Source organism: Coregonus lavaretus (genome assembly GCF_964263955.1).
Source record: "Coregonus lavaretus genome assembly, chromosome: 20".
Lineage (NCBI taxonomy): Eukaryota > Metazoa > Chordata > Actinopteri > Salmoniformes > Salmonidae > Coregonus > Coregonus lavaretus.
In genome coordinates, this window is record NC_140007.1 from 32,313,328 (window position 1) to 32,330,138 (window position 16,811).

The 16,811-nt window shown below is 41.5% G+C and overlaps 1 pseudogene across 1 annotated transcript; it reads right to left on the reverse strand.

The window, feature by feature from the left end:
* Positions 1–5,644: 5,644 nt before the first annotated feature.
* On the reverse strand, positions 5,645–14,276 carry LOC311148126 (LETM1 domain-containing protein 1-like; annotated as a pseudogene). The gene is made up of 6 exons: positions 14,110–14,276; positions 13,566–13,757; positions 11,680–11,794; positions 10,871–10,994; positions 5,859–5,955; positions 5,645–5,718 (listed from the first exon to the last, which is right to left on the reverse strand). The product of its transcript is annotated as an LETM1 domain-containing protein 1-like (transcript).
* Positions 14,277–16,811: the final 2,535 nt, after the last annotated feature.

Consider the following 16,811-nt stretch of genomic DNA (forward strand, 5'->3'; position numbering starts at 1 on the left):
TACTATCTTTCTGGTCCTTTTTCTCATTTGTTAGAGATATTACCAATATCTTCACTATTTTCTGGGAACCTTCTCTTCATGATTGCTACTGGTGATCCTGCCATCTCTACTTCTGGTGTGGTCTAATGTCTATATTAGGGTGTAAGGTAAATTATTCCTGTTGTCTTTTTCAGCTAAACGTTTTATATCCCTCAGTTAATGGTATTTTCTCCCTAATATATCTTATTATTATATATCTTCATACTCTTCTTCTTTCCCTAAATGAGATTGAATCCCTTGCCTTTCCTCTACTATCCTTCTATCATTACTGGATCAATGATAATAACTGTAATAACTATTAATAATAATTGTAATAACTATTTCACATTAAATTGTGCCTTTTTCTGATAATGTTATAATTGTAGCCTATTGCATTACTTTAGTTTAAAATATAAGTTTGTTTATTTAACAAATCTAGAACCCACTATAGGTTGGTGCTATTCCCTCAGCATAATAGCTAAAGCTACTTGCATCCCCTGGTCCCCGTAACGAAAATAAATTATCGTTCTAGAATTCACCAACTATTTGCATACACCACTGGTGTTAAGCAACCTATCGAATAAAGTAATAACAATTAGAATGTATTAAAGCACTGCCTTCCAGTCAAGTATTTAGACCTCTACTTGAAATCTTACAGCTCAATCTAACTCGCTTGACTGTCTTTTTTTTTTTTTTTCGCTAACCAGAGCCATAAATTATTCTCAACTCAATTTTCACAGCTCTATCGCCATTTTCAGTTCGCTATTCAATTTCTTTAACTGTTCTCTCTGATAAGGCCCTAATTAATAAAACAAATACTTGCTATCGTTGATAAGCATACATTTAATGATATTCCTATCATTTGAACACTCTCTCACCCCTCCCCTTGCTCCTTCCTACACAACCGGGGAGGCGCGGGGACCTTGTAACATATTTTCATAGACCTTTCTAGAATACTTCTACTTAAGCTATCTAATTCAACCTTTCACATTTCTCAATCCACGTAGTAATCTAGGTCTATAGCCCCAATGCGAAAGCTTTACCGACTGTCCCTACCTGGGTTCGAACCCGGGAGCCTCTACATACATTGCCAGTCACCCCACACATTCCGCGATCCTTTCAAAGTATATACTTCCAGTTCATAGAGCAAGTGACGTCACCAAATGAAAACCGCACTAGCTCTCACCTCATTCAGCAACACAAAAACTCTCTCTCCCTTCACCCATTCCCTATTGAATAAGTGAGTCTTTCTATTTAACCCCAACCACGCAACAAATCTTCCATTCAACATCAACAAACCAAATACTCAGTAGTATCCGGTCACCACCCATACCAGCCGCCGAATTCACTCATACACACAGACCCCACCCCATGCCACCGAAATGCCCAACAAAACATAATAGTTCAATGGACCCCCTATTGGCTCTCCACTATTTATACATTACTTCCATAACCACACCAGTCATGGTCCGATCACCCATCAAACCCCATCACATGATCAAACAACGGCACAACCTTAAACTCATATGGGGCGGCAGGTAGCCCAGTAACCAAGAGCACCGTGCCAGCAACCAAGAGGTCGCCGGTTCCAATCCCCGAGCCGACCAGGCGAAAAATCTGCCGATGTGCCCCCGAGCAAGGCACCCAACCCCAATTGCTCCTGCAAGTCGCTCTGGACAAGAGCGTCTGCTAAATGACTAAAAATGCAAATGTAAATATTCTCTACTTTCTCACCCATGATGTACGTCTACGTTCGGGTGAGCAAGTTCATACGTTATACATCTAAGGTTGCTGGGGCCTCTTTCATTCCCCGCCAATAGATTAGGTAAGGCTATCAGTGGGTACTGGCCCCCTCTTACTCTCTCATCTCCTGACTCATAATGACTCCCTCCTGAGCTCAGCTCCTAAACATTTGATTCAACTTATAAATCCAGGTATTTCATTTCAATTTCCCAGATCAATATTGTGTGGCATTAAATATAAAATATTGATATATTAGTGAACTTAATCACATCAAACCAATTTCATGTTGTTTTAAACATCAAACGTTAAATTGATGTGGCGTCAAACATAAAACATTTATATTTGGGAACTTAATCACATCAAGCCAATATCATGTTGTGTTGAACATCCAACGTTAAGTTGAATAATATATCAAATTTCAACTTAATTTCTTCTTTAAAACCAATATTATGTTATTTCAAACACCAACGTTACAGTTTAATTATATCAGTTCAATACATTTCAATTTAGTTATATTGACTATTCATTATCTTTACCTTTACATTGTCAAATTCAACTTCGCCTACTATCCTACTCCCTATCTAAAAAATACTCAGCTGAACCTAGCCGTACCCTCGTAGTTACGGACCTTGCCAGTCCCTAGTATTTATAAAAAAATTCCCAAACCTAGCCGTACCCTCGTAGTTACGGACCTTGCCGGTGTAATTCTTCGAACCTAGCCGTACCCTCGTAGTTACGGACCTTGCCGATAGCAATTACTAAGTCAATTATTCCCTGTATCTTCGAACCTAGCCGTACCCTCGTAGTTACGGACCTTGCCGATAGATTTCAGTATTTTCCCCGAACCTAGCCGTACCCCCGTAGTTACGGACCTTGCCGGTGGAACAATACTCTATGGTACCATGGTTTAACATCACATTCACTAAAGGTTTGCATGTCACAATATGGTGCTTATCTACTCATAATAATTCGTATAATAATTCATAATTTAGTTCACTTACATCAAACAGGTGTTTCACAAAATTTATTTGGATAAAGCCAATGTGCAGAACTTTAGTTATATAACAATAGGTGTCTGCTTACCTGTTTTTAGTTGTCCGGACTCTTTGTGAAACACACCGTCCAACGACAGCGATGTCCAATGGGCCGGACAATACCCAGCGAAGTCCCTCTACCAGATCACATCGGTGGTCACCAATTGTTAAGTTTCGTCAATTCAAATCTGGTATAGGAACAAAAAGAGGTCAATACACGTCTTCTAAAATAGACTAGTATTTTAATTAATGCAAAACACTTCAATGGTAAATATGATGTTCGTATATACGGGCCCACTGAAAAAACACGCAGGGCAGTCAGAGAACTGAGCCATTGTTATAAGTTCTTCTTTAAATACTCTGACAGAGATTGGCCTGCTTGGAGCAGGAACTATCAGAGTAGAGGCTGGGCGTGGTTTAAACTTTCCCAGCCTATTGCTGGCGCACAGGCTGGTCCCAGCCCCTTGGCGCTTCACTGTTGCCAGGTGTTAGTTGTTTTGCAACTTGTCCAGAGAGTCAGCACTTTTGCAGTACACATGTCCTTGAGCGGTTATCAAAGAGGCAGTGTGTGTGTATGTGAGACACAAGTCTTATCTCATCCTACCCCCTAACAGTTCCCCACATTAATCACAGCTTGTTATATTAAACAATCTATATCAGTACAGTACAAACCTATTATGTTTAATCATTAATGTATTCTTTCTAAGCTAACAGCACATCTAAAATATAAGAGAATAATTTCCCACAGTAGGTTACTTTCTAAATGTAATCTGTTAGTTACTGGTTACCTGTCCAATTGTAATCAATAACGTAATTTTCGTATTACCCAAACTCGGTAAAGTAATCAGATTACTTTGTTACTTTTTGAGTACTTTCCCCTTAAAGGGGAACTCCACTCAAACTCTTTTGGTATTTTTCCCCCCCATTGGTCCACTGATACAGTCCCAAAATATTTTTCATGTCAGCAGTCAAGTTATCAAGATATTGGACTTTCAAGGAGCAATGTGTCATCGGCCACATCATCGGTGACACTTTGCTCCTTGAAAGTCCAATATCTTGATAGCTTGACTGCTGACATGCAAAACATTTTGGAACTGTATCAACAGTGGACTAATGAAAAAAATACCAAAATATCGTTTTTGAGTGGAGTTCACCTTTAAGCGGACAAAAAGGATCCATTAAAACAAATGTTGGTGTCATCATAGTAGTCTCTGACTTGTGGTCAGATTTGCTTCGGTGGAACAAAGTTAAACTTGCAACTTTTTTGTTTGTTGCTGAATTGAATACCATTTAGGTTTCCATCCAATTGCCGATTGATTTTCATGCGAATATTCTGAAATCCGCATAAAAACAATATGCGCATTTTCCCACCAAAGATGTTTCCATCAAATTGACTTATTGTAGATAAAAGCCTGTGCGTGATGACGTAGTACACATAAAAATACACTTTGCGGTTAAATTCCCATATAACGAATACAAAAATACAAGTTAAATGGGTTTAAATCGCATTTTCAACTCCACTGATTGTTTTCTCACAAAAAATGTTGGGTTATAGCGAGTGTGCCCACTCTGGTATTGGCATGTGCGTATCTGCGCGCTGTTGACTAGAACACACGTATAGCCTACAAACTGAGATTATTATGGACAAAAAGAGCGAGATTAATTTTATTTGTCAAACGGCAGCCAAGCATCGATCACGTCACCAGAATAAGACCCTCGATATTTATTGGAAATAAGCATCAAGCTCATCACCTTAAAGTTTCACCAGCCTGTGAAGTTCATTTATTTAATCCGTAACCTAAAACGGCATGCTTTCCCGACGAGTCGTAGTTGGAGGACCACATGTCATTGCGTGACTCCAAATTTACTTCGATATGATTATTATATCAATATTGGCGCATAAAAGCGTTTCCGCCGACATTTCTCGCTTAATTCATTTTAGACACAAAAAGATCGCACCTTGTCTAGCATATGTTTTGTAAACATTTGTAAAGTTTACCGATAAAATCTTTCAATCAGGCCTGTCATTACATGTTTTATCCGACATGTACTTTACTTGTTAAAAAGTTTGGATGGAAACCTGGTTATTGAGAAAACAAAGGTGTCGTAATGTATTTTTTTTCTCACAAACATCCTCTTTGAATTTATAAGTAATCAACTAGTTTTTCAAAAGTATCTGATTACAATATTTCTGCTGGTAATGTAACTGATTAGTTCGTTTTTGTAAATCAGATTACATTTAATCAGTTACTCCCCAACCCTGCCCTTGTATATATGAACAGTAAAACGACACACCATATGATCTCCAAAAAGGCTATGTTATGGGTCTGGGTTGTAATGTCTGCAGACTACTACTAACTACTAACTAACTACTTTTCAAAAATGACAAGCTGAACATTGACAGATAACATTTTTTTCAGCTCTCTATGCTTCATATTTTCCATGTCTATGATAAAACCTCAGCTTAACAAGTAAACAAAACCAGATTCAAGGCTGAGTACTGCACTGTTAAGAGCTTGCAAGTAAGCATTTCACTGTACCGTTTACACCTGCTGTATCGTGTGCATGTGACATAAGATTTTATTTGAAGCCTGAAAACATTGACCAGTTTGAGACATTGCAACAGTTGCTATGTTATCACATTTCCTTCACCATCACCACAAAAATCCAAAGCATCAAGTAATCACTTTGTCCTTCTAAAAGTGAGATATGAGTTGTAAGGCTTGGTGTTTATTCCGTTGCGTTGGTAGACTGCAGATGTTGATGCCCTATGGGAAAGTTGCCCTTCCCAGCATGGTGAGAGATGGCTGAATTAATGGAAGTGGCGGATCACTCCTTGTTCCTTCCTGTCAATGGCGGTAGGGCTTTGGGTAGTTGGCAGAGAGCAAGACCATGCTGTGCACAAGCAGAGAGCCCTCTGACTCTGGGACAGAAGAGAGAGAGGCATGAGGACAAACAGCCATATTCAAATCAGCCTCCTCCCCCACAACAATATTTTCCCCGAACAGAAAACACTGTCAGGAGAGAGACACAAAAAGAGAGAGACACAGAGAGAATAGATACCTTTCAGGCGAGAGGAGAACTGGAGCCACTGTGAAAGCCATTCCCGACACTGGTTGATGCTGAGACTACCAGAGTCAAGCCCCCTGACATAGCAGGCCTGACAAGACCAGGGTCAAATTATCACCAATATGATACATCAATGTAACTAGTGGCAAATTACTAGTATTTGATCTAATTTGTTTTGCTGACATACAGTGCATTCGGAAAGTATTCAGACCCTTTGACTTTTTCCACATTTTATTACAGCCTTATTCTAAAATGGATTAAATACATTTTCCCTCAATCTACACACAATACCCCATAATGACGAAGAAAAAACTGCTTTTTAGACACAGTTGAAGTCGGAAGTTTACATACACCATAGCCAAATATATTTAAACTCAGTCTTTCACAATTCCTGACATTTAGTCCTAGTAAAAATTCCCTGTCTTAGGTCAGTTAGGATCACCACTTTATTTTAAGAATGTGAAATGTCAGTATCAGGGACGGTCTGTTCAATAGGGCGATATGGGCGACGCACTGCCAAACGGGAAAAGGAAGGGATTTTTTTTCTAATCAATTATATCACGGCAACAGTAGTTATCAGTGTTCTAATCTGATCTGACTGCCACTAAATGTCAAATCAGGCTAAAGTCGTGCTTCAAATGGCCCCGCCCGTTTTTGGGGCGATTTCAGTCAGGTTGAAAATCGCCCAGAAGTCTCTCATAGCCTGTCATGTAAAATCTATTTTTTTCAAATTTCAAAGCTTTCAATACAATCTCTATGGGTGTCTGTGGGCTTGCACTTACGCGCTTTCGTCATACGTGACGTAACCATGAACGTAACTAAGAAAATAGCGGCTAGCAGCGTCTCTGTTGCGACCTGCAGTGTGGCGTTATCTTATGTTTTTAATTTGTACACTTAGTGGCGTTATTTTATGTTTTTAATTTGTACACTTAGTTTACAAACATTCTGCCAACCATGGATTTCCAGTGGTGGGTTTTGGACTGATCTTGTTGATCGTGTACATACCCGCTACGAACGGACTAAATAATGAAAACGCTGCTGGCAGCGGAATCCAATACAGCTGGGAGACTTGGCTGGATGACAGAGTCCCGGACAGAGAAGTGGAGCCGGCCGGCTTCACCCTGGTCAGAGCGGACCGCGATCTGACAGTCACAGGGAAAATCGATCCTGGTAAGAGAGCGACTCTGTACCCCCGACATTGAACTGCTTTCTGTGTCACTGCGACCTTACTATCTGCCCCGTGAGTTCCCCCAATTGTTTGTTACCGTTGTGTACTGTTGATAATCACAAGTTTACTGGAGAACTGAGACCAAGTAGAGACTTTGGACAGGGTGGATATGGTATAATAAAGGCAGTTTATTCAGAGGTAAAGATATCTGGAATCGCGTGCACGGACTCGTTCGTCAAACTCTTAGGGAGCTATCTGAAGAGAGCCCCGAAAACATTGTGTGCAGACATTTTATACAATAAATGATGTAGGTTGAATCTAGTAGTTCTGATCTTCTGATTGGTCCTGATGAGTTGGGCGAGGTCCCCTCCACTGTTGCATTGGCTCTGAGTCGGGTTCTCTGTCTTCAAATGTTCAGCCTAAAGAGAGGGGATTTTTGTGTGTGTGTGTTTAACAGTGATGATGTGTGTGTGTGTGTGTGTTATCAGTGATGATGTGTGTGTGTGTGTGTGTGTGTCCTCAGAGCAAGAACTCGTGAGTTGGAAGAACTGAGAGACCTATGGCGTGGGTGTTGTCCTTGGCCACCTGCTGACAAGATAGGACTCTTTTGTCCATTGTTATAGGATAGGAACAGCATTAATTGAAAACAAACGCCCAACACAAAATGGGTCATGCACAAGATTTTAGTCAGACCAAGCTATAACATTATATATTTACTACGACAGTACATTCAACCAAAAGCTAATATAACAAAGGCATCAGAGATTATTTATAATCTGTCACAGAAACTGGAATCCATCTCCCCAGATCAGTCAATAAATGCTTCTGGTATTGACTTATATGCTGCCCCTGTCTTCATGTTGTTGCTGGACATATCTTTTTTAAAATGTGTGTAGGTCACCTAAATCATCAGAAAAATTGCCCCTCCTGAGAATTTTTTCAGGAGCCGCCACTGGTCAGTATAATAGTAGAGAGAAAGATTTATTTCAGCTTTTATTTCTTTCATCACATTCCCAGTGGGTCAGAAGTTCACATATACTCAATTAGTATTTGGTAGCATTGCCTTTAAATTGTTTAACTTGGGTCAAACGTTTTGGGAAGCCTTCCACAAGCTTCCCACAATAAGTTGGGTGAATTTTGGCCCATTCCTCCTGACAAAGCTAGTCAGGTTTGTAGGCCTCCTTGCTCGCACACGCTTTTTCAGTTCTGCCCACAAATGTTCTATAGGATTGAGGTCAGGGCTTTGTGATGGCCACTCCAATACCCTGACTGTGTTGTCCTTAAGCCATTTTGCCACAACTTTGGAAGTATGCTTGGGGTCATCGTCCATTTGGAAGACCCAGCTTTAACTTCCTGACTAATGTATTGAGATGTTGCTTCAATATATCCACATCATTTTCCTTCCTCATGATGCCATCTATTTTGTGAAGTGCACCAGTCCCTCCTGCAGCAAAGCACCCCCACAGCATGATGCTGCCACCCCTGTGCTTCACTGTTGGGATGGTGTTCTTCAGCTTGCAAGCAACCCCCTTTTTCCTCCAAACATAACGATGGTCATTATGGCCAAACAGTTCTATTTTTGTTTAATCAGACCAGAGGACATTTCTCCAAAAAGTACGATCTTTGTCCCCATGTGCAGTTGCAAACAGTAGTCTGGCTTTTTTATGGCGGTTTTGGAGCAGTGGCTTCTTCCTTACTGAGCGGCCTTTCAGGTTATGTCAATATAGGACTTGTTTTACTGTGGATATAGATACTTTTGTACCTGTTTCCTCCAGCATCTTCACAAGGTCCTTTGCTGTTGTTCTGGGATTGATTTGCACTTTTCGCACCAAAGTACGTTCATCTCTAGGAGACAGAACGCGTCTCCTTCCTGAGTGGTATGACGGCTGCGTGGTCCCATGGTGTTTATACTTGCGTACTATTGTTTGTACAGATGAACGACCTTCAGGCGTTTGGATACTGCTCCCAAGGATGAACCAGACTTGTGGAGGTCTACAATTAATTTTCTGAGGTCTTGACTGATTTCCCCATGATGTCAAGCAAAGAGGCACTGTGTTTGAAGGTAGGCCTTGAAATACATCCACAGGTACACCTCCAATTGACTCAAATTATGTCAATTAGCCTATCAGAAGCTTCTAATGCCATGACATTTTCTGGAATTTTACAAGCTGTTTAAAAGGCACAGTCAACTTAGTGTATGTAAACTTCTGACCCACTGGAATTGTGATACAGTGAATTATAAGTGAAATAATCTGTCTGTAAACAATTGTTGGAAAAATTACTTGTGACATGCACAAAGTAGATGTCCTAACCGACTTACCAAAACTATTGTTTGTTAACAAGAAATTTGTGGAGTGGTTGAAAAACGAGTTTTAATGACTCCAACCTAAGTGTATGTAAACTTCCGACTTCAACTGTAAGTATTCAGACCCTTTACTCAGTACTTTGTTGAAGCACCTTTGGCAGCGATTACAGCCTCAAGTTTTCTTGGGTATGATGCTACAAGCTTGGCACAGCTGTATTTGGGGAGTTTCTCCCATTCTTCTCTGCATATCCTCTCAAGTTCTATCGGGTTGGATGGGGAGCGTCGCTGCACAGCTATTTTCAGGTCTCTCCAGAGATGTTAGAACGGGTTCAAGTCCGGGCTCTGGCTGGGCCACTCAAGGACATTCAGAGACTTGTCCCGAAGCCACTCCTGCATTGTCTTGGCTGTGTGCTTAGGGTCGTTGTCCTGTTGGAAGGTGAACCTTCGCCCCAGTCTGATGTCCTGAGCGCTCTGGAGCAGGTTTTCAACGATCTCTCTGTACTTTGCTCCGTTCATCTTTCCCTCGATCCTGACTAGTCTCCCATTCCCTGCCGCTGAAAAACATCCCCACAGCATGATGCTGCCACCACCATGCTTCACCATAGGGATGGTGCCATGTTTCCTCCAGACGTGACGCTTGGCATTCAGGCGAAATAGTTCAATCTTGGTTTCATCAGACCAGAGAATCTTGTTTCTCATGGTCTGAGTCTCTTTAGGTGCCTTTTGGCAAACTCCAAGCAGGCTGTCATGTGCCTTTTACTGAGGAGTGGCTTCCATCTGGCCACTCTAAAATAAAGGCCTGATTGGTGGAGTGCTGCAGAGATGGTTGTCCTTCTGGAAGGTTCTCCCATCTCCACAGAGGAACTCTGGAGCTCTGTCAGTGTGGCCATCGGGTTCTTGGTCACCTACCTGACCAAGGTCCTTCTCCCCCGATTGCTCAGTTTGGCCATGCGGCAAGCTCTAGGAAGAGTTTTGTTGCTCAAAACTTCTTCCATTTAAGAATGGAGGCCACTGTGTTCTTGGGGACCTTCAATGCTGCAGACATGTTTTGGTGTCCTGTCTCAGAGCTCTACAGACAATTCCTTCGACCTCATGGCTTGGTTTTTGCTCTGTCAACTGTAGGATCTTATATAGACAGGTGTGTTCCTTTCCAAATCATGTCCAATCAATTGAATTTACCACAGGTGGACTCCAATGAAGTTGTAGAAGCATGTTAAGGATGATCAATGGAAACAGGATGCACCTGAGCTCAATTTCGAGTCTCATAGCAAAGGGTCTAAATACTTATGTAAATAAGGTATCTGTTTCCATCCGTTTTAATAAATTTGCAAACATTTCTAAAAACCTGTTTTCACTTTGTCATTATGGAGTATTGTGTGTAGATTTATGATGAAACATTTAATCAATTTTAGAATAAGGCTATAACGTAACAAAATGTGGAAAAAGGGAAGGGGTCTGAATACTTTACGAATGCACTGCATGAATCAGATTACATGTAGATCTTTAGAATGAGGTCAAGCAATGTGCACTGACCTGTCTCAGCTCAGAGTCATCCAACTGGTGCAGGCCATGTCTGCTGAGAGCACGGTCCAGCTGTAGCAGCTCTATGCCGTGGCTGTTCAGTCGAGTGGCAATCATGGGGGTTGGGACAAAGAGACTTGCAGTGAGCTCAAAAAGTATTGGGACAGTGACACATTATTCGTTGTTTTGGCTCTGTACTCCAGCACTTTGGATTTGAAATGATACAATGACTATGAGGTTAAAGTTCAGACTGTCAGCTTTAATTGGAGGGTATTTTCATCCATATCGGTGAACCATTTAGAAATTACAGCACTTTTTGTACATAGTCCCCCCATTTTAGGGTACAAAGAGTATTGGGACAAATTCACTTGTCTATTAAAGTAGTAAAAAGTTAATGTAGAAGTGTTTAGAAACATATTCTATTCTTATTTACAATAAAAGTGACTCCAAAATGACACAATACATTATTTACCAAGATGTAGTCATTGCGTGCTATGAATATCAGAAGTGAATTTGTCCCAATACTTTTGGTCCCCTAAAATGGGGGGACTATGTACAAAAAGTGTTGTAATTTCTAAACGGTTCACCCGATATGGATGAAAATTAAAGCTGACAGTCTGCACTAACCTCATAGTCATTGTATCATTTCAAATCCAAAGTACTGGAGTACAGAGCCCAAACAACAAATAAATGTGTCACTGTCCCAATACTTTTGGAGCTCACTGTATGTTGATATGTTTTTCAGACGAGACAAATCCAGTGGGTCTGATATCCATACAGTAAACACAGACTCATGTTTCAGGGAATTTCTGAATAAAGACTTCAAGAAAGCACTGACCATCTGACCTGCGTTCATTCTCTTGATACCAAGGGGAGGTCCAGAAAACAAGTCTCAAATTGCCTGGATGTCAGATATGTTAGGGTGTACCCCATTAAAAACACATGTACAGTGGGGGAAAAAAGTATTTAGTCAGCCACCAATTGTGCAAGTTCTCCCACTTAAAAAGATGAGAGAGGCCTTTCATTTTTATCATAGGTACACGTCAACTATGACAGATAAAATGAGATTTTTTTTCTCCAGAAAATCACATTGTAGGATTTTTTATGAATTTATTTGCAAATTATGGTGGAAAATAAGTATTTGGTCAATAACAAAAGTTTCTCAATACTTTGTTATATACCCTTTGTTGGCAATGACACAGGTCAAACGTTTTCTGTAAGTCTTCACAAGGTTTTCACACACTATTTTGGCCCATTCCTCCATGCAGATCTCCTCTAGAGCAGTGATGTTTTGGGGCTGTTGCTGGGCAACACGGACTTTCAACTCCCTCAAAGATTTTCTATGGGGTTGAGATCTGGAGACTGGCTAGGCCACTCTAGGACCTTGAAATGCTTCTTACGAAGCCACTCCTTCGTTGCCCGGGCAGTGTGTTTGGGATCATTGTCATGCTGAAAGACCCAGCCACGTTTCATCTTCAATGCCCTTGCTGATGGAAGGAGGTTTTCACTCAAAATCTCACGATACATGGCCCCATTCATTCTTTCCTTTACACGGATCAGTCGTCCTGGTCCCTTTGCAGAAAAACAGCCCCAAAGCATGATGTTTCCACCCCCATGCTTCACAGTAGGTATGGTGTTCTTTGGATGCAACTCAGCATTCTTTGTCCTCCAAACACGACGAGTTGAGTTTTTACCAAAAAGTTATATTTTGGTTTCATCTGACCATATGACATTCTCCCAATCCTCTTCTGGATCATCCAAATGCACTCTAGCAAACTTCAGACGGGCCTGGACATGTACTGGCTTAAGCAGGGGGACACATCTGGAACTGCAGGATTTGAGTCCCTGGCGGCGTAGTGTGTTACTGATGGTAGGCTTTGTTACTTTGGTCCCAGCTCTATGCAGGTCATTCACTAGGTCCCCCTGTGTGGTTCTGGGATTTTTGCTCACCGTTCTTGTGATAATTTTGACCCCACGGGGTGAGATCTTGCGTGGAGCCCCAGATCGAGGGAGATTATCAGTGGACTTGTATGTCTTCCATTTCCTAATAATTGCTCCCACAGTTGATTTCTTCAAACCAAGCTGCTCACCTATTGCAGATTCAGTCTTCCCAGCCTGGTGCAGGTCTACAATTTAGTTTCTGGTGTCCTTTGACAGCTCTTTGGTCTTGGCCATAGTGGAGTTTGGAGTGTGACTGTTTGAGGTTGTGGACAGGTGTCTTTTATACTGATAACAAGTTCAAACAGGCGCTATTAATACAGGTAACGAGTGGAGGACAGAGGAGCCTCTTAAAGAAGAAGTTACAGGTCTGTGAGAGCCAGAAATCTTGCTTGTTTGTAGGTGACCAAATACTTATTTTCCACCATAATTTGCAAATAAATTCATTAAAAATCCTACAGTGTGATTTTCTGGATTTTTTTTTCTTAATTTGTCTGTCATAGTTGACGTGTACCTATGATGAAAATTACAGGTCTCTCTCATCTTTTTAAGTGGGAGAACCTGCACAATTGGTGGCTGACTAAATACTTTTTTTCCCCACTGTACTGGTCAGACATCAGTGTCTAGAGGCCTTTATTAGCTGCATTACAGTTACCAATGGAAAAACATATCCATATTTGCCCAACAAAATGTTGGACAGTGAACACATTGGAACATTGGAGTAACATGTACGCAAGGGAGGAGTTAATGGTTCTGTATCATCATTCACCCACCTTGTTGCAGAGGTCTAGTAGGCTGCTCTTTAGGCGGCTGTCTTTTGACATGTGAACCTGCGCTCTCAAGCCCCTTCAGCGCTGCCCAGTGGTGTTGGGCCCTGTGGGAATGGTTCACTCCCTGGAACTCCGTCTGCTGCTGGGTGGTCCAGAAGTGGTGGATCAGGAGCTGGCGGGGGAAAAGGTACCTGGTCGTGAAAAGGAGAGGAGGGAAGCAGAGAGAGGAGAAACAGATGGAAGAGGGGCAGATGGAGGATTGCAGGAGGAATATGTAGGGCAGGGATATAGAGGGGAGACAGGACACATGGACGAAGAGAGTTTCAATACATTGTAGGGGGGCACAATGTATTATCATTGAGGGCATAAATGTAAAATAATTGATTGACCTTTTAACTCCCATTTAATTGATCATTTACATTTTAGTCATTTAGCAGACGCTCTTATCCAGAGCGACTTACAGTTAGTGATCATTAAGACATTTTCTAACTGAATATGAATCAAAGGAGGAGGATATTGAGGAGATGACTTAAGTGAACTCACATTAGGACAAAAACCAGGTAGTTTGCAAATGGAGGAACAGAAATTAACAGCAGCGGAATGGCTTTAATCATGTCTCTGCGAAACGGAGAAATACAAAGATAGAAAAAGTTACCATTTACTGTAACGCATGCTAAGGATAACTTTTCAGGCTTGGACATGTCAGACATATTATTTTTACTACTACTCCACTCTTCTGGGAAGGCCTTCCACTAGATGTTGGAACATTGCTGCAGGGACTTGCTTCCATTCAGCCGCAAGAGCATTAGTGAGGTCGGGCAATTAGGCCTGGCTCGCAGTAGGCGTTCCGAAGGTGTTCGATGGGGTTGAGGTCAGGGCTCTGTGCAGGCCAGTCAAGTTCTTCCACACCAATCTCGACAAACCATTCTGTATGGACCTCGCTTTGTGCACAGGGGCATTGTCATGCTGAAACAGGAAAGGGCCTTCCCAAAACTGTTGCCACAAAGTTGGAAGCACATAATCATCTAGAATGTAATTGTATGCTGTAGCATTAAGATTTCCCTTCACTGGAACTAAGGGGCCTAGCCCGAACCATGGAATACAGCCCCAGACCAGTATTCCTCATCCACCAAACTATACAGTTGGCACTATGCATTGGGGCAGGTATCGTTCTGGCATCCGTCAAACCCAGATTAGTCCGTCGGACTGCCAGATGGTGAAGCGTGATTCATCACTCCAGAGAACCCATTTCCACTGTTCCAGAGTCCAATGGTGGCGAACTTTACACCACTCCAAACAGTTATTGTGCTAACGTTGCTTCCAGAGGCAGTTTGGAAATTGGTAGTGAGTGTTGCAACCGAGAACAGACGATTTTTTAAAACTGTTCCGTTCTGTGAGCTTGTGTGGCCTACCACTTTGGTAGGCCGTTGTTGCTCCTAGACATTTCCACTTCACATTAACAGCACTTACAGTTTATCGGATTTGACTAACTGACATGTTGGAAAGGTGGCATCCTATGACGGTGCCATGTTGAAAGTTACCGAGCTCTTCAGTAAGGCCATTCTACTACCAACGTTTGTCTATGGAGATTCATTGGCTGTGTGCTCGATTTTAAACACCTGTCAGCAACGGGTGTGAATGAAATAGCCGAATCCACTATTTTTAAGGGGTGTCCACATACTTTTGTATTTATAGTGTATCGTTATCAGAGATTATGGCTAACGATTTAACCACACATTCAAGCCCTTGAAAGTTTGACTTACCATTAGAAAGTAGTATTGTCTGTATGACAACTCAAGACAGAAAAGTAGCCTATAATACTAGTCTGGTCCCACATCTGTTTGTGCAGTCTTTTTACCAACCGTTCCCATGATAGTTGTCATGCCTAACAGGGAGACAGCTCTTGGACAGATCTGGAACCAGGCTAGTTGTTGTTGTAGTAGTATCAGCAACATTACAAAACATATAACTGGTTATTTGACACTGTCAGTGGTTGGGTCACAGACAAAGGGGGAGTTATCAGTATCCTTGGTTGGGTGTTGCCAAAGATTTGCCGAGATCGAACTGTTAGATAAGTGCCACCAAACAGTGGCTCGACAATGACTACACAACATTAAGATACATGTATATAATGTTTTGAATGAGATGTCAATACCTTGCTCGAGAGGTGGACGTGAAAGAGGAGCATATAACTGTAACCCCATAAGGTCCAATTCCGTAAAATGTCACAGCCAACCCACCGCACACTCCCACACAGAACAGCGCCATTTTTTGGAACGGCAAACTACCAGTTGCGCTCTGCAGTGATTGGCTGTATGATTACCGTAACGTACCTACTACAATGTTTCTTGTTCAGCAGACTGCAATTCGTTGCTTCTTTCTTTATCAGTGTTGAGATGATTGATGATGAACAGAGAGGAAAAGGCGAAGCCTTTGTGATTAAGAACCCCGCTGTTATGCGGATGCTTTACATTTTGCGTATTGTGATCCACAGATGCATGTACCGGTATGACAACATTTCTTAGAAAATCTGTTCTGAGATCAGTTTCTTGTTTCAACAAATCGATCTGTAGCATAAATGTGTGCTATTGGCTTTGCAAAATAGTACTTTCTCATACATAGTCATGGCAAAATTTGTCAAATGAAAAGTTTTACATTGAATCGTTGATATTTCATTAGAATGCCATTTTATTGATCACCCATCACCAGCGCCAGATACACTATACAGTCTTGGTCAAAAGTTTTGAGAATGACACAAATACTAATTTTCACAAAGTCTGCTGCCTCAGTTTTGATGATGGCAATTTGCATATACTCCAGAATGTCATGAAGAGTGATCAGATGAATTGCAATTAATTGCAAAGTCCCTCTTTGCCATGAAAATGAACTTAATCCCCAAAAAACATTTCCACTGCATTTCAGCCCTGCCACAAAAGGACCAGCTGCCATCATGTCAGTGATTCTCTCGTTAACACAGGTGAGAGTGTTGACGAGGACAAGGCTGGAGATCACTCTGTCATGCTGATTGAGTTAGAATAACAGACTGGAAGCTTTAAAAGGAGGGTGGCACTTGAAATCATTGTTCTTCATCTGTTAACCATGGTTACCTGCAAGGAAACACGTGCTGTCATCATGGATTTGCACAAAAAGGGATTCACAGGCAAGGATATTGCTGCTAGTAAGATTGCACCGAAATCAAACATTTATCGGATCATCAAGAACTTCAAGGAGAGAGGTTCAATTGT